Genomic DNA, 20,299 nt, shown 5'->3' on the forward strand with positions numbered 1-20,299 from the left:
AAGTGATTTTTTTCAAGATCTACAAGGAGAAATTTAATTCTGCTGCATCTTTAAAAAAATAAACTAATAGATTTATGAAGATTTGTGAAGACAGATAAATAGGAACAAATATACTCCTGAGGGTCTGAACAATTTTCCTTACCTGATGTATTATGGAAAAATTCAGAATTTAGCAGTCTTCCTTCAGTCAGCTACATTTTACACTGACCTGTACTTTGAACTGAAAGGGAAAAAAAAAAAAGATTAACTGTTGCCAATGAAAAATATAAAATAATAATCAGAAACCAGACAAACTGAAGGTAAAAATATACAATGGCTACAATAAAGATAAATATTTATTTAATCAAAGTAGAGGTTGTATTTGGACTGTAGGAATGTTTCATCCTTCCCTTAAAAAAAAAAAAAAGGCAAGAAAGAAAAAAGCCAGAGTCTTTGCAAGCTCCTGGAGGGTTCCCATTGTCCAGGGCTATCGAGAGCCCAGAATGGCATTAACCTCACAAAAGACACATTGTGCAGGGGACAAAAAAAAGCCCCTTCTTCTACAATAACTTTTAGCTTTTTTATTTTTAGAAAATGACAAAGGTTTTGCAAGCACTGACTGGTGAAACCTGTAGCAAGCCAGGCTGGACTTGGCTTTATTGATCAGCTGTCCCGCATGGAAAAGCAGCCAGGAAAAGTTTGAATGGCAACCCAGATTTGGCTCATGGAGAGGAAACCCCCGATTTTTCTAAGTGTATTTTCCTTCCCCCCTTCCCCTTTAAATAAAAAAGCATTATCCCCAGAGTGAATTCAGAAGGATTAGATGAGGTAACTGCAAAATCCCAAACCGGTTTTCTCCCCCTAGTCTTGACTAAGAAGCTGCATGCTCTTAAGAGCATTGGAAAAGCTCTCAAAATGAAGAATTACTTTCTAATCAAACAGATTTCCTGATTAGTTCCCAAATTCCTTCTCAGATAAGTAATCGTGGTAGGCTGGTGCAAAAAAAAATTTTTTTTTCCCCGATAAAAATAAGTTTTAGCGCATTCATCCTCTCTACCTGATGTTACCAATGCCTTCAAAAACATAAATGTTGTTTTTACATTTGTTTAAAGATCACCTAAAGTGCAGATTGCATTTTATTTTATTCTAGACATTGTAATTTCAGTGGTATTAGTTCATATTTAGAACTTACATAAATACACAGTTGTCATTAAAAAAAAATCTATTGCAGTAGCAGTGACGCTAAGGCAACGATTTGAAAGTAGGGGAAGAGAGAGAGAGAGAGAGAGAGAGAGAGAGAGAGAGAGAGAGAGAGACTGACTCTTGTTCTTCCTGCATTTGTTTGCTTGCTTTTTGGAGGTACCATGCACCAGCCTAAGTGACGGCTTTGATGTACTGGGAATCGGTACAGTAGCAGGGTCCCTGGCTGCTGTCTTTGATTCCAGGGATCTCCTTTGGGCTCTGGTGGGATGTATCGCTCCTAGTCTTTATCTGAAATCCATCCTCTCATTTCAAGCCCTTTGGCTTTGAGACTCTGTTCCAAACTCTTGGAGGTAGCTGTAAGACTCCCCACCCCCCCGAATTAGGGAAGGGGTATGTAATTTCCCCTCTTTCTACACTCTAGACCTTTCCTCGCTATTTAAATATATTGGCTTTCTTTCTTATGAATTTAGTCTGAAATTATTTTTCACTGCCTTTATTACATCCCTGCTTTTGATGACAAAATAGCTTCCTGTGTTTTGAAAACATCTGCTTTCCAGGTTTTACACACACACAAAAAATTGATTTTACTTTTTTCTTAAGTACAGAAAGGTAGAAAGTTGGACTTGTTTCTAAGTGCAACTTTTCCTTTTCTTGTCTTTCCTAAAGTGGCCCCCCTTTAAGTTCTGATTCACTTTCTCCCTTTCATTTCTTCTAATCATCATCCCCTTCGCCCCTCTTTCCCTCTTCTTCTAAAGAACCAGAGAAGATTGATTGCCTCTTATTTCGGAAGAGAAAATTAACATATTATATTTTTTGTATAGTCTATGGTATGTGTTAAAGTTTCTTCCATATTTTCTTCATTCCTCCTCTGGTTTGGGGGGAGGTAATTTTCCTCCGTTTAAAAATCTCGGATTTGCAATTTAAAGTGGCCTCTATTCTAAGCCTCTGGTCTTTCACTTAAACCTTTGCTTTAAGCTGTCCCACTCCATTATTACCCACCCCCCTCTTCTTTGAAGATGTTCTTTTCCTATTAATTTAAGCATTGTTGCATTTGCTTAAAAAAAGAAAAAGAAAAAAGAGGGAAAGGAAATTACAAGAAAGGAGGAAAAGAGAAAGAAAAAAGGAAAAGAAAGGAAAAATCTTTAAAAAAAAATCTTAGCTAGGTCCCTATTGTTGCTTCTCTGCATTTCACTTGTGTGTGTGTGTGTGTGTGTGTGTGTGTGTGTGTGCGCGCGCGCGTGTCGTGTGTGTATGTGTTTTTAATACATGCATAAACTTTTGGTGCCTCTCTCCCTCTTCCTAGGCTCTTCTCCCATCCTCTCTTCCTGCTCTCCTTGCCCTGCTCATCACTTTCCCCTGGTTTTTTTTTTTTTTTTTCCTCCCTTCCTCCCCTCTGCCTCCCTCCACCTCCCCCTTTTCTTTTTTGCTGAATCTTATTGATCCAGAAGGTGGCTAATTAGCCCTTCCCGTCGTGCCTGGGTAATGAAGCACATGCGCACTGAATTAATCACAGCCATTTTTTGCAGGAAACTAATTAGCAGAATAAAGATCCAAAGACTTTTTTTTCTTTTCACTCATCAGCTCCCACTTCCAGCGCGTCCCCTCCGACCGCTGCAGCCGCCACCGCCGCCGCCTCCTCCTCCTCCTCCTCCCGGCCGCAGCCGCCGCCGCCGCCGCCTGCTTTGCATCCCAATTACAGCCTAGAGCCGCTGCCGCCGCCGCCGCCGCTTCTCCTCCGTGGCCCTTGCCCGCTCCGGGGGCTGTAAACTCCCCGCCAACCATGCTGCTCGGCGGCAGCGGCGGCGGCGGCTCCGGCTCCCCGGCTGCGGCCGCCTCCCGCCCCGGGCTCCGCCGAGCGCGCTCCAGCTCCGCCGCCGCCGCCGCCGCCGCCGCCAGCAGCGCGTCCTCCACCGCCACCGACCCCCGCCAGCCGCCGCTGCTGCCTTGATGGGCTCCGCGGCCCGAGCGCCTCTTTTCGGGATTAAAAGCGCCTCCAGCTCCCGCCGCCGCCGCCGTCGCCAGCAGCGCCGCTGCAGCCGCCGCCGCCGGAGAAGCAACCGCGTAAGTGGCAACTTTTCCCTCTTTTTTTTTTTTTTTTTCCCGCCGCCGCCGCCGCCTGCTCCTCCTCCTCCTCCCGCCGCCACCGCCCGGACGCGGGGCTCCTCGGGGCGCCCGGGCTGCTTTGCATGGGGCTCGTCCTGCCCCCTCCCGGCTCCCGCGCCCGGCCGCCGCCGCCCGCGCTCCCCGCGCCCGCGCCCTGCTCGCTCGCTGCGTCCCGCTCGCCTTCCCCCTGCGCCAAACTTTCTCTTTCTTTTTCTTCTTCCTCCTCCTCCTGCCGCCGCCGCCGCCGCCGCCGAGCCCGGGCCGCCCCCTCCTCTCCGGCCCCCGCGCCGCCGCCGCCGCCGCCGCCAGCGACCCCCGGGAGGGTGGAGGCGCCCGGGGCGAGGCCCGCGCGGCGAGTTTGGAGGCGCCGCCGGGCAGGGCCGGCCGGGGCGCGGGCCGAGGGCGGGAGGGCGGCCGGGGTCCCTGCGCCGAGACAAAGGCGGCGGCCGGCGGGGGGGGGGATCCGCGGTGCCGACCGCCCCCGCCCCCGCCGCTCCCGGCCCCCAACTTTGCCCCACCCCGGGCGGCGCCGGGGCCCCGGACTGAACCGCCGCGCAGGGCGCGCACCCGGCCCGGAGCAGCAGCAGCAGCAGCCGCCGCCGCCGCCGCCGCCACCACCACCACCACCGCCGCCGCCGCCGCTGCCGGCCGGCGCCTTCCGCGCTGGGGCTTGACTTGCCGGGGACGCGGGAGCCGGATCGCAGCCCGGGGTCCGGGAGGGGGCGAGGGGGCGAGGCGGCCGCCCAACCTCTACCTGAGAGCTCTCCGCCCTGCCCCACTGGCAGCGCCGCGAGCGCCCAGAGGGGGCTCTGCCCTGGACACTAGGGGCTCCCGGGGGCTCCGGGCTGTGCCGTTGGCCAGGGTCAGAGTTAGCCTGCCTGGCCTTTCCCGACCAGCTGAGTTGAGAGACATCAGATCAGAGGATTCCGTTTTTTTCTTTCTTTTCTTTTCTTTTCTTTTCTTTCTTTCTTTTTTTTTTTTTTTTCCCGCTCACGCGAATCTGGGATTGTTTATGTTTGGTTCTCTGCTCTCACCCCTTGCCTGGCTCTCCTAGATGCAAAAACCACGTTCCTGAATTTTGCATTATGCATTTTAATGTACACCTTTTGCATATCTATTGGAGAGTAGATCTGAGTGTATTTCATGCAGCGTGTTTAAATTGTGTATGGACTCAGTACTTGTAGGCTTTTTGTGGAGCTATTAAAAAAAAATATATATATATCTATATCTGTATTTTACTTTGTGAATTAATCTGTTGCTCAGAATCTGACTTTTGTCAAATGTGCAATTCCTTCCACTATGGCAAATTCTTTGATTACAAGTGCTTTCAAAAATCACCCACTCTTAACTTTTCCCCCTCGTCTCTTTGAAGTAGGGTAAATATGACAATTTTTATTGGTCTCAATTATTGAAACTTGATCTAAGGACTATGTGGAAGAAGGAGGCTGATTGCCTTTTTCTGGCCTCCAGTTCTACTGACTTTTAAAAGGGGGGTTTGTTAAGTACCTTTGAAGAATATGACATACAGTGATCACTTGGCTGTAATGCAAATTATAGAACATAAATTCAGCTTGGAATTAAAAAAGACTTGAACTCTTTCAGTGGGTACAATTGAGGATTTATTATATATATTTTAAAAATTACTTTTCACTCCTTACTTTGGTTGAATGGCTAGTTACAAATCAACTTATTTGGAGGTCCTTGGAAAGAAGCTTGGGAAATGGGAGAGGGGAGAAGATTGATCCCCATCTGCATAATCAATAGGGCAGTGTGTTGCAATCGTGTACCTACATTTACTGTAAATTTCTACAATATCTGTAGTGTGGGTGCTCCAGTGCCTTGCTCTGCTTCTCAGAGCAGATTTAGAGGCAGAATCACCAGAATTTACTGCCCAGCCTTCTGGAACAATATAGGGAAGTCCATTCCATAGTAGCTCATTTTAAAACTCCTTCACTTGCTCAAGTCTCCCCCCCCCCCCCGTGTGTGTGTGTGTGTGTGTGTGTGTGTGTGTGTGTGAGAGAGAGAGAGAGAGAGAGAGAAGAGAAGAGAATATATCTGTTCACATGCAGGGGTTTGGGATGCTGAACCCCCAAAGTGTAGGTATCCTGAGTTGGAGGGGAGTGGGAAGTATTCTGGGGCTCTGGCGGGTGGGAATTTGCTTATTGAATTACTCCTTCGGAGGCCCTCTTCTCATGTTATGATGTTAGGTTTCTTTTACTGGCGGAAGTAAATTAGAGATAGGAATATAAGAGAGTAATATACTCGGGATCGAAGCAATGTCAAAAGTAAGAGTTGCTGTGTGTGTGAGAGAATAGACAGTTACAGTTCCTCTTGAAAGCTTGGTGGTAGGTGAATCCATATTTGGAGATGATTTTGAAATAGTCTAGCAATGGTGCACAACAGGATTTGATAAAAAGTGTACACAGAGTCAGTTTTGAAAGGATCGCAGTTTGGGGAGAGGAGGTGTGGGCAGGAAAACCCACTGGAGGCCAGCAGCCTTCCTCTGTGTGTCTCCTCCCTTCCCCCTCACTGGGTTTTAGTTTTTAATTACTTAATGCTGAAACGCACAGGGCTTATATAAATATTTGCAAATGCTCTTTCCTATTGATTTCTCTGAATAAACTGCCCTGCTCTGGTCCAGAGAGGAGGCGATTCAGATCTGTGGACTTTTTAAACATATAAAGCCTCTGAAGGAGTGTTCGTCTGTCCATGTGTGTGTTCAAGGGTAGAATTGTAGGCATGAAGATTTTATTGTGGGGGGGGGGCGGTGGTGCAAAGAGAGTTTAGGTTCTCAGTGGAATGGGCTGGGAAAGCTGGGCTGGAGCTGGCCTCATGGCCTGACAGTCCTGACAGATGTGTGTGTGTACACACTGTGTGGGTGTCTACACTGGGGGAGCCTGAATGCATATGCACTTAGCCCCCCAACCCCCCATTAAATATGGAGCAGTTTTCCAGGGCTCTGTGACTGCCTTCTCCTTGGGGTCACATTGAGTTCGAATCTGACCTAAGGTGCAGGAATCCTGCAATGGGGAAATAAAAGAATATACAGAAGAGGGTCAGGTCAGCTGCTCAGAGGCCAAAACCCCTACAGCTGCTTTGATTTTATTTTATTTTGTGTGTGTGTGTGTGTGTGTGTGTGTGTGTGTGTATATTTTAGGCTCCTCCTGCCATGTTACAAATTGTGCCTCCCCCTCTCAGGTGTTTGCTCAGTAGCTTAAAGGCAGCAGAGCCTCTGCCTGCATAGACCGTGCTCTCAGCAACAACAGAAAACCCACAATACTGAATCCAAAACAAAACAAGGGAGGAGGGGGAGGAAAACCCCTATTGAGTTCAGGCAAATAAGGTTGGGTCTCCAGATCCGATTACAAAGCAGCTTTGAATATGCAAGACAGTGCACAAGACCAGTTATTCCAGTTACAACAAACTATTAAAAAAAGAGAGAGAGAGAGAGAGAGAGAGAAGAAAAGGCATGTTTAGGTCCTAATTTGTTAGTACAAGGAAAAGAATCCCACATAAAGCTGCCTTTTTTTTTTTTTTTTTTTTTCCCTTTTCCCTTTGCTGGCTTCACACAGAATTCACTGGCCCTTTTCTGATCCATTTACTGTATAGGTTCTTTTATTAAAATCTTTTGGATTTAGGAAGATTGCTGCAAGCAACACATTTTCTGTATTTTTTTTCCTTTATCTGAGAGGAGAGTTGGCAGGGGTTCTGTGGTTTGCAGTTACACAATATGTTATCATGTTTTTAATCACTAAATCATTGCAGTGGTTATAGATTTACAGTCTTGGGGTATTACAGAGAGGAGCAACGGCAGCTATATATATGCTTTTAAATTACACTAATGTAAACTGAGTGCGGCAGCTATGAATATGGTCAGCAGACTGCAACCCCCACCCCCTTAGTTCTTTCTCCTTCTATAATTTTCTCCCCAAAGTGCTTGTTTTGCTTAAAATAAGCCATCCCCACCCCCTCCCTGAATTCTTTGTCTCCTCAGTCCCTCCTTCCCTTCATTTTACACTTTTAACCCCAGATAGGCTAAAATTCAAACTCTGGGAATAAAATTTAGGATTAGAGAAATAATAATAACAGTAATAATAATGATGATGATGATGAGTGTGGGTTTCCTAAAATCCTCTTGGTTTCCATACCGGCCTCCTGCATATGGATGGAGGGTTGATTGCAGATCAGAAGGTGGGAGTGGGTGGAGGGGAGGGAGTCCAGGCTTGTGGCACTCCAAAGGTCCTGTCACTGGGAGCCCACTTTCAGCTTCTGTTTTTCATATTATTATGTAACAGAATCCTTGGCAGCATTAAAAATTCAGTATTACAAGCTGATTGTAATGCTGCCTCATTAGACAGCGCTGTCTGGCCTTGTATTAAGTGAAACACAGAGCATGGCTTTTACATTATAAACACCAATAAATATTAAGGCTCAGCAGAGGGGGGAAACAGCAATTGGGTTTTTTGCCCCTTCTGGTTTGACCCCCCCACCCACAGACACATCTTCTTCCCATCATGCCCATTTTCCTTTGCCCCCCACACCATGGTAACTGTCATCTATTTTCTTGTTGGGATGCTGATGTGTCAACCCTGCTGACATTTTAGGAAGGCTTTTTATAGAGTTATCTTGTGTACACAAAAGGTTTGGAAGTTTGTTTTGTTTTGATCTGCAGTAAACAGGTCCTTCACTTTGCTGATGTCATTTCCGTTCATATTTGAGTTGTTTATTGTGCTTCTTTGCAGGGCCCTCTAGTCCCTCCCCCTACCTTGCTTCTCAGCCAGAGGCTGTGGCTGCCTGGGGAAGGGGGGTACGCTCCCGAGCTGCCAGGTCTAGGTTCAAAGGCTGAGGGTCACCTGTCCCTGCTGGGGAAGATGGCTTCAGCTTCAAATCTGGTTAAACACTTGGATGTCCTCTTGCCCTGGTATTTTCATGGCATGATTCAGCTTCCTTTCTTTGTGGCACCCCCCACCCCTGCCACACCTTGTCTATCTTTAATACATCCTTATTGTCCACTTCTCCAGGACCACCCCCCTTAAAAAAAAAAAAAAAAAAAAAACAACCTTGTAATGACGACTTTGAGACTTTGATTTAGTTGCAAATCCGAAGCTGGCATTAGGGACTTCATGCTGTGAGAAAAAGAAACTGTTTCAAGGCCTTACCCCTGAAGCCCCCCAGCACCACCTTCTATCCCCGTTCTTTACCATTTCTTTTTCTTTTTTCTATTCCTTGTCGTCTTGGCAATATAAAGGCCATTCTGGTGTTAACTGCAAATAGCTATAATGCCCGATGTCTCTTATTTCCATGTGATCTGTGATTGGAACCCTCTTCTTTAAAAAAAAAAGGAAGGGTGGGCAAAGGAAAGATGAAAAGCTATTTAGGCCCCAAAGTCCTTCCTATAATAAGATGGTGGGTTTTAGGTTTTAAAAAAAATTTATTTTGTTCTTTTAGGTTTAGAAATAATAGGGAGAGAGGGAAAAGCAGTCATTAGGAAGTTCCCTGAGTTGCTTTCCAACTAAGACGGGTGAAAAATGAACCAGCATTGACACTTGGCTCCCTGTGAAAGCCCCGTAACCTCTCCCCCCTTCCGTGGCCCTGGCCTTTTGTTCCTGGAGAACGGAGCTAAGGTACTTTTTCTCCCAGACCAAAGGCAGCAGGCAAGGAGTCCCCTTGTGAGCGCATCGCCTTTAGATGGCCTTCTCATGGTTATTGTCAATGCAGACTTCCCCAAACAATTGCTCCAGGGAGACACAAAAGCAAAAACATTTGTCCTATTTTTTTAACCTCTTTGTTTTAGATTTTTTTTTTTTCATCCATTCTTTAAATTTCACAGTTTCTATTTGTCTGCAGAGAGACAAACGGAACAGCATGAAGCACATTTTACCGTAGGCCTCACTGGCAATTGGAACAGCCTCAATAGAAATCCAAATTCTAAAAACACTGGCTGACTTGGAGGATATGTGAAATTTCAGCTCTGGGCTCTGAAGTCAGATTAGCACAGATTTTTGAACAAAAATGCACTACAATGAAAAGATAAGAAAATGGGATTCTAGAATTATTTGGAGGAAAGCACGAACAGGGTCATCTCTTTTTTTGTTGTTGTTGTTTATTTTCTAGCTTCTACTTAGAAGCAGCTGTTTGATAGAGAAAAATTACAAACCTACATGAAATTCTTCCTTAAAACAAAACCTGGTCCTGGTTGTTGTGGGTCTGATATACTATTAAATGGGTTGTTCAAACTCGTAACTGGAAGAGCTGTGGTGTATATACTATGGAATTGATACTGTGTTAAGATTAAAAAAAATAGGATTTATGTAAACAGGCAATATCCCCTCCCCCTTTCTTTTCCTCTCCTGTTTCCTGTTTCCTTTATTCTGCCTCCAACCTGCTTCCCCTCCAAGAATTCAGTGGTTTGCATCAGGCCAGTGTAAAGGGATGTGTCAGACAGTTGGGGATGGCCCAGGATCAAAATAGGAGTTCACCTCTTTTTTTCCTTGGCCCCAAACAAAGCACCACTCTCTCTTGTAATGTATGGACCCTGATTGCGATGCTGTCCTTAAGCATCTGTCTGCCTTTTCATTAAAATTCTCAATTTCAAGGTTTAGAAACACAAATGTAAGAATCCCCTTGGGTATAAAAGTCTTGCATGGCAAATTCTCTTTGCCCTTTCAGAAATATTTTTATTTTATTTTTTTTAAAAAGGGGGCGAGTCTGTAAGCTCTTAACATTTAAAGCTGTTTTAAGAGAAATTCTGTATTTTTGCTTTCTTCAGACTTGGGCTTTGAGACTTAAAATGAAAAAACTCTTGAATCACAGCTCTAAAAATAAAGATTACTCATTTGTGTCTGTTTTGTATATATCATTGACAGTTTTAGGGGCTGAGCTGGGAAGGGGTGGGTAAGTAAACGAGATAATGTTCCACCTATGATTTGGGGGTAAAAATTAATCTATGGAATTAGCACTGCAGTGGTACACGGAGGCCTTGCGATCTGTGTCAGAGAAATGTGAATCCAAATGTGTGTGGTAGGCCTTGGTGCCCCAGCCTCCACAGGCTCTCTAGGCCAGCCGGCATGGGCTGTTTGGAGGAAAGCTTGCCCTCTGTACCATCCCAGGAGGGCCTGGCCACCTAGTGGGTACAGGCCTTTAAATAAAACTGCCTCGAAAGGATGGGGTGAACTCAGGCCATGGAGTACAATTCAAATGTGTCATTTATTTCGGGGACATTTGTTTGTGGCTTTTTGCCCTTTGCTAGGATTTTCTTTGTTAAAGCCTCCAGATTATTTAAGCACAAGTTTTAAAATCAGTGTGGATGTATAATTTAATAAAAATAGAAAGATCTGGAAGAACACACAAATCCACCTAAACCCAATTGTGCTGTGAAGAAAGCCCAGTATGCTGACATCCACTGTATCTTCGATCAGAGATCATATTTACCTTTGCCGAAGTGAAAGGATACAGCAGGAGAGAGAGCTTGTATGGGGTGGGGGAGAGGGAGGGAGAGGAGAGCAGGTTTGGCTGGGTTGGATCATTGTAATTTGCCAGCCAGCTAAGCATTAGGGGGCAGGCCTCTGGCTTAGAGAATGGGTAAGGGGAGGAGTGGAGGAAGGGGTTAGCATTCCCTGATTTATTTTTAAATATTTATCCTTTTGGCTGTTGCCAGTTACGCTTTCCAGATGAGACAAGACTGGGTATGGAGAACTGCAAGGGAAGAATTGCCTCTTCTGAGAGTGGGTTTATTTGTCAACAGTGTTCAGGATGGAGCGATGAGAATGTCAGGCTGTCACTGCTGGGTAGGCCGTGGGTTTAACATCAGGCAGCTGCCCTGGGAAGAGCTGAGCTTTTCAGAGCTTGGAGGATAGAATCTGCAGCATGTATTTCAGAGAAACTGTTGGTTCCACATGTCAGTGCAAAAGTTGCAAATTACCTCTGAAGATGTCTTGTTTTTGTTAATGATGAAAATAAGTTTTAGTTGATATAGCATTCCAGGGTTTGTGCTGTCCCTTACATTTATAATTGTTCAGAGGCCGTACATTACCTGCCTGTGGCTTACCTGTCAAATTTTTGCTGGGAACAAAGGCAGGCTTGAGTAGGCCTCACCATGCGTGTAGCTGTGGTAGGATTAAGATAAAGAAAATAGACCCAGGGTCCTTCTTAGTTCTGTTTATCAGGCCTCTGAGGTGCAGGAGGCTGGTCACCCACAGCCTAGGACAGTGGCAGAATTGGACCAGGTCCCCTTAGGGTTCTGCTGGTACCTCCTCATCCTCTCAGATTACTTTGACCTTGTGCTTTGGGTTTTCCATTTTTCATTTTATTGAAGGTATTTATCTGTGGCCCCACCAAATTTATGATGTCACCAAATTGCAAGGTTGTCCCCCATTCATAAAAGTTAAGACCAAACATCTAAATTAGATTTTCTGTGAGTATAAACATGTTCTTGTTGTCTGTAATTTATCAGATAGGCTGTGGGTTGCTTCCAGGTGAGGAGCAGGGGTCTGCAGTCTTGATTTTCCTGAAGAGATTTCCAGGACATCTATGGGAGGTGGGCCACCTTGCTTGTGTTATTGTGAGCATCATCACCCTCATGTATTATTCATAGTCACTTTTTCAATTAAATTATTAATTGGTTTTCTTTAAGGTGTTCCTGACTCATGTGGCTAACATATAAATAACAGTGTGTTTTGAAAACACCACCTGTTCTTAGGCCCGAGGTCCTGGCAGTCTGCAAGCAGCTCTGCAGTGACCATACTCTGGTTTATAAAATCCTCTTCCTCCTCCTCTTTCCTTTTTGGCCCTCCACTCCCCCACTCCATCCCTGCTCCCTCACGTGTGACTGAATTTGGCTAGTGCCCTCCTTTGTCCCTAATCGGACATGATTCCCTAGAGGCACTCTTTTTTTTCTCTCAGGGCCCTAGCAGGAAAAAAAAAATTTTTTTTTTCAGTCTCTCTTCTGGACTAAAACATGAGAGGGGTTGGTTGTCTGTACCCAACAGGTTATTTACATAATTTGAACCTGAATTATGTTGCACAAAATGCCTTCTGCACAAGGACTTGGTGTTCACCAGACAAGCATCCCTTTTCCTCCCTGTTAGTGTGTGGGTAAAGCTAATACGATTCCATACATCCTGCTCTTCGCCTGGTGAGCTTATTATATTTCTAACACTTGCATGGTTCATTATTGTGCAGTAGGAAGAGACTCTCCAGGCTGTAACGCCAGCCTGGGTGGGTGGTTTTCAGAAAGGGAAAAAGCAGGTGTCTTTTTTCTGTGCTGAGAGAATCCAGAGTGCATTCAGAAGGAGGGTGGGATTCTGATGGGGAGGATAGGAGACTTCCGGTGGAGATTTCTGTAGAGCTGCCTTTGCATATCAGAATGGAAAAGGTGACTTTGGGGAGATAGAAAAGTGTCCAGCAGTTGCTCTGACCAACTGGGATGTCAGCATTAACTTTGACCCTGGTGGCAGAATCTCCCTGGGAAGGGCCTGATCTCTGCCGTCTCTGAAATAACGTGGCTTTATAAGGGAGTCTCCTTAAAGCATGTAATGGTCAACTGCAGCTCCTTTTCTTGTCACTTCTTTTCTTCCTCTTTTCCTAGCACTCTCGTTTTCTTTTCTCCTTGCGGTTCAAAAACTATCCTTAAACTCTCAATGGAGAGCCAGGGATGTTTTTATAAGTTTCTGCAGCTGAAAAACAGAAGTGTTCTGTAAAGCAGTTAATAGGATGGGTGTGTGTTTCAAGTAAATTCCTGTCCACATTGGCTAATGTCCCCATGCTAGAGTGGCCTGGCTCTGACGTGGACAGGGCCCAGAGACCGATGGCTTCGGTTCGGAGGCCCCAGGCTGCTTTTTGTGGCCGAGGGCACGTCCCTTTCTTCTTGTCCGATTCCAGGCCGGCCCCTGACTTTTGACGAGCGAGGGGTCAGTGCCTCCGGGAGGATGGGGCTTTGTTCCCGCCGGGCTGGTTCCCGGGGCAGCGCAGGCCAAGCCACCAGAGCCCCTGTCCCCAGGCGAGGAGCGGGTGCGCCCCGGCCTGCCCTGAGGCCGGAGCCCGGAGCGAGCGCGGCCGACAGCCCGGGCCTCCAGCGCCTGTGTGTGTCCCCGGGTCCCCGCAGGCGGGCGCGGCCACCGCAAGCAGCCCGGCCTGCGTCCGGCAGGACTGTAGATGTCAGGCTTGGCCCGGGGAGCCTGGCGGCGGCGGGGCTGTGAGTTTCAAATTAACCTTCCGCTTTGTTGCTGTGTAATGTGGATCCCCGAAGGCCCCCCGCCCCGCCCGCCCCCCTTCCCCGGGCGGTGCGCGCTGCAAACTGCGAGTTGAGCTTCATTTACATAAAGCGATTCCGGGCGGGCGGGCAGCGCGGAGGCGGCGGGCAGGCCGGGGACGGGGACGCGAGCGCCGCGCCCCGTGGGTGAATCCCCGCCGCGCCCCGGGGACCTCCCTCCCGGGCACCGGCCGGCTGCCAGCCCGGCCGCCACCATGAGCCCCCCTCCCCTGCCTGCGGCGCCCCTGCTCCCAGCCAGCGCCACCTCGGAGCCCCGGGGCCAGCGGGAGGTGGGGAGAATGCCGCCTGGGGTGGGTAAGTTCGGGGCTCTGGTGCCGCTGGAATTTCCCATTGTCGCGCACAGCGGCGCGGCCCCCGGACCTGCGAGTGCCTCCTCCCTCCGGAGGTGTGCGGAGGCTTTGTGTGCCAGGTGAGTGCCGCCGCCCTCCCCCGCCGCCCGCCCGTGGGTTCGCGCAGCCGGCCTAGCGCTGCAGGCAGGTGCCGCGAGTCTTGGCTGAACTTCCCATTCTCTTGGGGCATGTGGGGGAAGGGCAGGCTGGATGCACTTGAACTCCTAGACTCCAGTTGTGACCTACCTGGGGTGGGAGCGCCTAAATTCTACTGGGCACAGAGTGCAGTCCTTCCTCTCTCCCTCCCTCCCCTCTTTCCCTCCCTCCCCTCTTCCCTCCCCTGCCTCTCAGTCTCTTTATTCTGCTTTGGGATTAGTTCCTTCCTTCTGAAATAATTGTGCTGCTGGTGCCATTTAGAAGTTTGGGTTCCTTTGCCTAAAAATGCACCCTTTTCAGCCCCAGAGAAGTCGCTGGTCAGTTTGAAACAATGTGAAGAATGTGCCTGTTGTGGAGTAATTAAAGGGGGAATCAGAGTGTCGGAGCTGGAGGGCACCTTTGGAGATCATCTTGTCCACCCTCTAATTTTAGTTTGTTCTCAGAGCAGCATTTATTTCTTGGGGGAGGGTGTGTGTGTGAAGGGAGAGCTAAGATTTTTGTCCTGTTAAAGGAAGAGGAATGCCCAACTTTAGGTTGGTGGCAGAAAAAAAAAAAAAAAAAACCAAAAGTAATGTTTGTAGACTCAGAGGGAAATGAGCCTTCTAGAAAATGGTCCTTTCTGCTTTGGATATACCTGTTTAGGATGGGGAAGCACCTGGAGGGCAAAGACCCCAACCCTGTGCATGGTGCATTCCAAGAGGGAATTGCCTATACAGTGTGTTAAACTGGTTTAAAGGACACCCATGAACAGGTGAATCCAGGAGGGTCATCCCTCTCCCCACCCTCTATTTGTGTCATTTAACAGGCCGTGGAGGTTCTCTAAAAGCCACTGACAGCCTCAGAGAGGACTGAAGCCCCACCTGGGCTTAGAGGGAAGGCCTGTCCTTCAGGCTGGGGCCTGCACAGGGAAACACATCAAAGCAAAGCAAGGAAAGCAAACTTAAGCCTTGAAGGTAGATAGTGAGAAAGTTACACGTCATCTTATTTCATCTCATGCTTTGAGATCCTTGGAGACAAGCCACTAAATAAATAGAGTATAATTTAAAGCTCACCCTAGCTGGGGAAACTCTTGTTTCTTTGCCATCAAGCAGCAGGTGCAAGTTTGCAGAGTTGGCCCCCGGAGTCCCCTCATTCCTAAATTCAGGAGGTGTCAAACCTTCATGTTCTTTTAATGACTGTGGTTTCTGGATAGGTTTCAAGGGAAACCCTAAAAATCACGAGTTCTAGTGGGTTGGGCTGGAGGGGGAAGCCCAGGAGCTGTGGCTGAGACTGGAGTCTGCATTTGATAGGAAAACATACACCTTCCAAGGTAACCTGATCGAGAAAGGCTGCGGCTGGGAACGTGGGCCTGTTTCTTGTTATCAGAACAGCCACTGGCTGCCTGAGATTCTGAATCTTCTTGTTACCCAAACATGAGAAACCGGGAACAGAGGTAGGGTGTGAGGGGAATCAGGAGACCACGGTTCTCAATCATTTGAGGGTTTTGAGAAGGGGGTCTTTGGAGAGAGGTACATACTTGGGTGTTTGCACATCTGTATTTGTGTTCGTTCTGTTTCAAGGGGACCCTGAAGGCGCCCTTTCAGAGGATGTGTAGCCATGAAGGCCAAGAGCAACTTTCCCTCTCTGCCTTGCTTAAATTACAGGACTAAGGAAATTGTCTGCATTTGGTTTCCAGCATAGTTTTCAGAAAGCAAGTAAAGTGCCTCTCAGAGTGGGTTGGGGTCACACTTGGTCTTTTATTTAATTTCACAAGTGTTATTTAACAACATGGGGCAGAGGCAGAAGCAAGCATTTTTCTACTTTAAAAAACAGTCCTTTTGGAATCGCAAGAAAGTAAGTGACTTGGAGACCTTCTGTCTTTATGACATGGGTCATTTCCCTTTCCCAACTCTTTTATTCCCCTAAATGGCTACACTTTCTATGGGATAGAGCTACTGTTTTCCATTTCTCCTGAAGACAGTTTTGATTGACAGGGAGCCATTGAGAAATACTTGCTAACTATTCCAGGACAAAATAAACCTTAGCTGCTTCTGCAACCACCTGAAACTTTAATTTTGATTTCTTTCCTCCTGTCTTTTATTTGCTTAAATGAATACTTGGGGAGGGTGGAAGGGGGCCCCAAATAAAATGGTACTCCCAGCAGGCATCCCAACCGGCAGGGCAGCGAAGTGCCTGACTTCTTGCAGCTTTGGGATTGTATTTAACTGCTGTGTAAACTCAGTGCCAATTGGACTGCCCGGTGGCAAGGAGCTAAAATAAACAAGATTTCAGTTTTCATCATTATGACGTTAAATGATAGCTCCTAGGTGCACTCGGGACAGGGTGGGTGCACCTTGGGTGACCCAAAGGTGGGTAGTTCATTAGAATAAATCTGTGATTGCAGACTGCTGGGAAAGTATCATCTGGGGCTGGTGGTGATTTGGCTTAGTTTTTTTAGTGCTGGTCACAGGTGGCGTACGGGAAACATGTCTTTATTGTCACCATGTGGTGGTGTTCCTTTTTAGTGTATCTTAGGGCTTTGGGGCTTCTGAAGTGTTAGTGTAAGAACCTAGAAATGCTTGAGGGCCCAAAGCAGACTTTTACTTAGGAAATTGTTTTTATTACAAAGTTGCAAAAGTATCACCTTAAAAACAAACATTTAAAGCAACTAAGCAACTTTTTATAAAAGTATGGGGTATTGCTCCTATTACTTGATGGCAAAGAAAGTGAGTTGTCTCTATAGGCACTTTTGAAGAGTAACTAGTTTGCTTTTCAACCCAAGGGATCTCGCCTTGACTTGGGGGGTGGGCAGTGGTGATCCTGACCTGAAGCAGCTCCAGCAAGCTCCACCCCAATGCTTGCCAGCTCTATAGGGAGGATGCACCTGAGGTTCAACAACAGCCACCTGAAGAGGTACAATATGTGCCGTGGTTTATACTTTCATTTGCTATTAAAATGGTTGCATGCAGTTAGCCTGGCCTATTTCTGCAATGTTTGGGCCTGTTGGCCTGTTCTGGTTCCCAAGGCTGGTGTAATTAACCAGGATGGGGGCGTTACCATAAAAACACAACAGAAAGGCAGATTCCATTACAGTGAACTTCATAGGGTTATCCAAATGCTCTGGGATGAGAATTTGGTGTAATGGTTATTGTTAGAAATCACAGCATAGCTTAGAATCACCATCCTCTGCCTGAGTTAAAGACTGTGGTTGGGGAAATGGAAAACCAGTTCTAATAGAATCCAGGAAAGGGAATTCCTTTGCAGGAGCTAGTCTTAATCAGATCCTAAGGGCGCTTATTCTGTCCAAAAGCACAGTGTCCTGCGTCCTTGGGCCACTAAAATTGAGAAACAAACACACAGAAGCTAAGATTGCATCAAACTGCCCCGAGGGAGAGACCCGGGCAGAAATCTTGGCTCATTGGCAAGCCGCTTTCAAAATCCAGATTAAGGAGAAAAACTACCAAATCAACAACTGTCGGATTTGTTTTCTATATGATTTAAAGTTGGCTGCCAGACTGTTCTCTTTGAACATGTGGGAAGTGACAATCAGATGTTAGAGGGCTTAAAAAAAATTTTTTTTTTTTTTGGCTAATATGGTAAATGACTCCTATATGGATAGGAACTTGGGACTGAAGGAAAGCAAGGCTTAGCTGTGATTGACAGCAGCATTGTGCTGATGCTTTAGAAGCAGTGACACAACTGGAATTTTTTTTTTCTTTCTGATTTTTATTCTTTGGTTCAGGGGAGAGGGTGGTAAGAGCAAGCCAGTAGTCTAGCTGTGACAGGTGTGTTTCTAGAGAGTTCTTTGCCCAAGGAAGTTGCCTTGGCTACTTATTTGTAACATTTGAGGTCTTTTTTTCTTTGATGTGTCTGCCTTTCTTTCACCCTTAATTCCTAGAGTTTTCTCGCTTTTGTAAGGCTAAGCTTGCAAATAAAAACAGGAAAGGAGACGTAGAAAGTTTGCCCAGGGGTAAATGGGCTCCATTTCTTAGCAGGACTTCTGTTTTGTTGGTTTTAACCCCAAGCAGGGCCCCTTAGGGAAATGCCTGGGCTCTACCTGTCTTTTGGGCAAGCCCTTCTCCCTTCCCATGTGGGCTTGTCAACAGGAGGATTAGTGTGTTTGGGGGAGGCTTGGTGTGTACCTCTCCAGAGGGGCCTGAGCCTGCCTGTACTGGGGGAGGCCTTAGGTGGCTCAGCTGCCCACTCTTTGAACTTTAGTATTAACACATGTACTGTCTCTAAGATTTTTCCATCCTCTCCCCTCCCTGGAGTTAGGTCTAAGGCTTCCAGGGAAGGGAGGCAGGTGGGGCTGCCCTGCCTACTCTTGCTCCTTGTGGCTGTTTCGGATTCAGGACTGAAGCCATCCAATCCCCCTGGCAAGGGCACTCTCTGTGAAGATGGAGAAGAGCAGGGGTCCCTCTCCCCTCCTGTCCTGCTTAATTTGGGGGAAGAAGTGAATCCCACGGTAGCCCTAAAGGCTCTCTTGAATGTTTATCTTGAACTTAATCTGAGCTAGGTCTTTGGGGGCAACAGTTAGGAACTTGTGAAGTATCTTCAGTCATCTGCAAGGGGACTCAGGCTGGAACCGGGCAGACTGGCTCCTCTGGGCTGTGTGAAAAGACGGTGGAATTTTCATCTGCTGCTGATTTCACGCACTGTCCTGAAAGTGATTTCGGCCACAAACCTTTGATCTGGGAATGAGACCCCTGCCCCCATGCTTCTGGAGATAGGAGTTGGTGACTGCTCTTTGTACACTGGGAGCCAGGGAGGGGTGTTAAAGAGTAGAGTACCTGGGGGCTTTGCAGGGTTGACTATACTGGGGACAGGCAGGCTGGGAGGGGGGATGTATAGGCTTCTTAATGGGTAGGAAGGATTCTTCTTAAGGCCTGAACTGCTTTCCTGCAGGGAGGAAGAAGAGTTTTGCTTATTTCTTGATAGTTGCTGACCCCATCCAGGAAAGTGACTGTGGACAAATTCTTCTCAAGGTATTAGCTGATTTAGATTTTGGACAAACCGTCCCCTGTACAAGTGTCTGTCCTAGACGCTGCATTTCAGCATTGACATTTCCAGTTCAGAGGTGACCCCGTGTCTTCTCATTTGAACCTTCTGGTCCAAGTGGAGTGAGATCAGCTGAGTGTAGAAAAGACCAAAGGGTTTAATTAGGTATTTGATGTCAGCCCTGCAGCCCCCACCCCCACCCCCACCACAGTCCTATAAGAACCTGTTCAAATATAGAAGTCTCCCTTCAGTGTCTAAAAAGCTCTTTTTCTCAAGAATCTGTAAGTCTATAAAAAGAATATATGTGGAGACATGAACTTACTTGCTTCCCACACTTACGGTCTCTGAGTGGCCTATTTTGGACAACTTTTCTCTTCCTGACAACTTTGTCCAGTGGAAATACGTGGAAAAGCATGTGTGGGCGCTTTTTTTTTTTTTTTTTTTCCTGCCTCTCAGCAACTTTTTTTTTTTTTTTTTAAACAGTTTTTCTTAACTGCTCAAGAAACAATGCAAGTGTCTTCTACCAATCCAGGACCGAATGTTTCCTAAAATGCTCTTTGGCTCAGGGCCTCGGTTCTTAATGTACATTTGGCTGGTGGGGGCGTGGTTTCTGCTTTCCCTGTAGCGGCTCCACTCTCTGTGGAATAGCTGCATCCTTGTTAAAACGTCGAGTCAACTTTTGGACACGTGAAGCAGAGAGGCCCCTGGATTTCAGCTTGGGTGTCAGGAGGCTGATGTCACTCCTAAGGTGACGGCTTTTAAAATACCATCTCTGTTCTGCCGGGGTCTCCAAGGGTGTCACTTTATGTGGTCTGGAACTATATGGCCAGGCATTCAGGAGGACTTTCAGGTTGGGCACCTGTCTGCGCATGGGCCTACATGGCTCACTCTTTCACCACGTAGTACTGTCCTCACTTTTAAAATGTAGTTCCCAGCAGAGAGAGGACAGTTGAAGATGACCCCGTGCCTTTTTCAAAGAGTACATCAGGGCTCATGGGTATCTTTGGGGAAAGCAGAGAACTTTTACACCTGTTAGGAAAGACTGTCAACTTATTTTGCTTTTACTGGGGAAACTAAGGATTGTCTAGACAGTGGAGAAAGGAGGTGACAGAAATCCAGGTACAGATTCCTGCATGTTTGACCAGAGGGAGGTGTGGCCTTCCTCCTTGGTTTAAGATATGAAATAATTCCAGAATAAAACAGCGAAGGCCTCAGCGCTGGGTTCATAGTTTCATGGGAGAGGCAGATATGAAGCAGAAGAACCCCCTCTTAGGAAAGGGGG

General features: G+C 47.0%; 1 protein-coding gene across 2 annotated transcripts in view; it reads left to right on the forward strand.

The window, feature by feature from the left end:
- The first annotated feature begins 3,222 nt into the window (after window positions 1–3,222).
- Zfhx3 (zinc finger homeobox 3) overlaps window positions 3,223–20,299 on the forward strand; it is a 241,039-nt gene continuing 223,962 nt past the window's right edge. Inside the window, exon 1 of one of the 2 annotated variants that reach the window (XM_076839379.2) lies at window positions 3,223–3,243. The gene's annotated coding sequence lies outside the window, so the exon portion shown is untranslated. Of the gene's footprint in view, window positions 3,244–13,880; window positions 13,965–20,299 lie in introns of those variants that run through there. The other variant, XM_076839378.2, reaches the window with a different exon arrangement.

This window comes from Callospermophilus lateralis, chromosome 18 (genome assembly GCF_048772815.1).
Source record: "Callospermophilus lateralis isolate mCalLat2 chromosome 18, mCalLat2.hap1, whole genome shotgun sequence".
NCBI lineage: Eukaryota > Metazoa > Chordata > Mammalia > Rodentia > Sciuridae > Callospermophilus > Callospermophilus lateralis.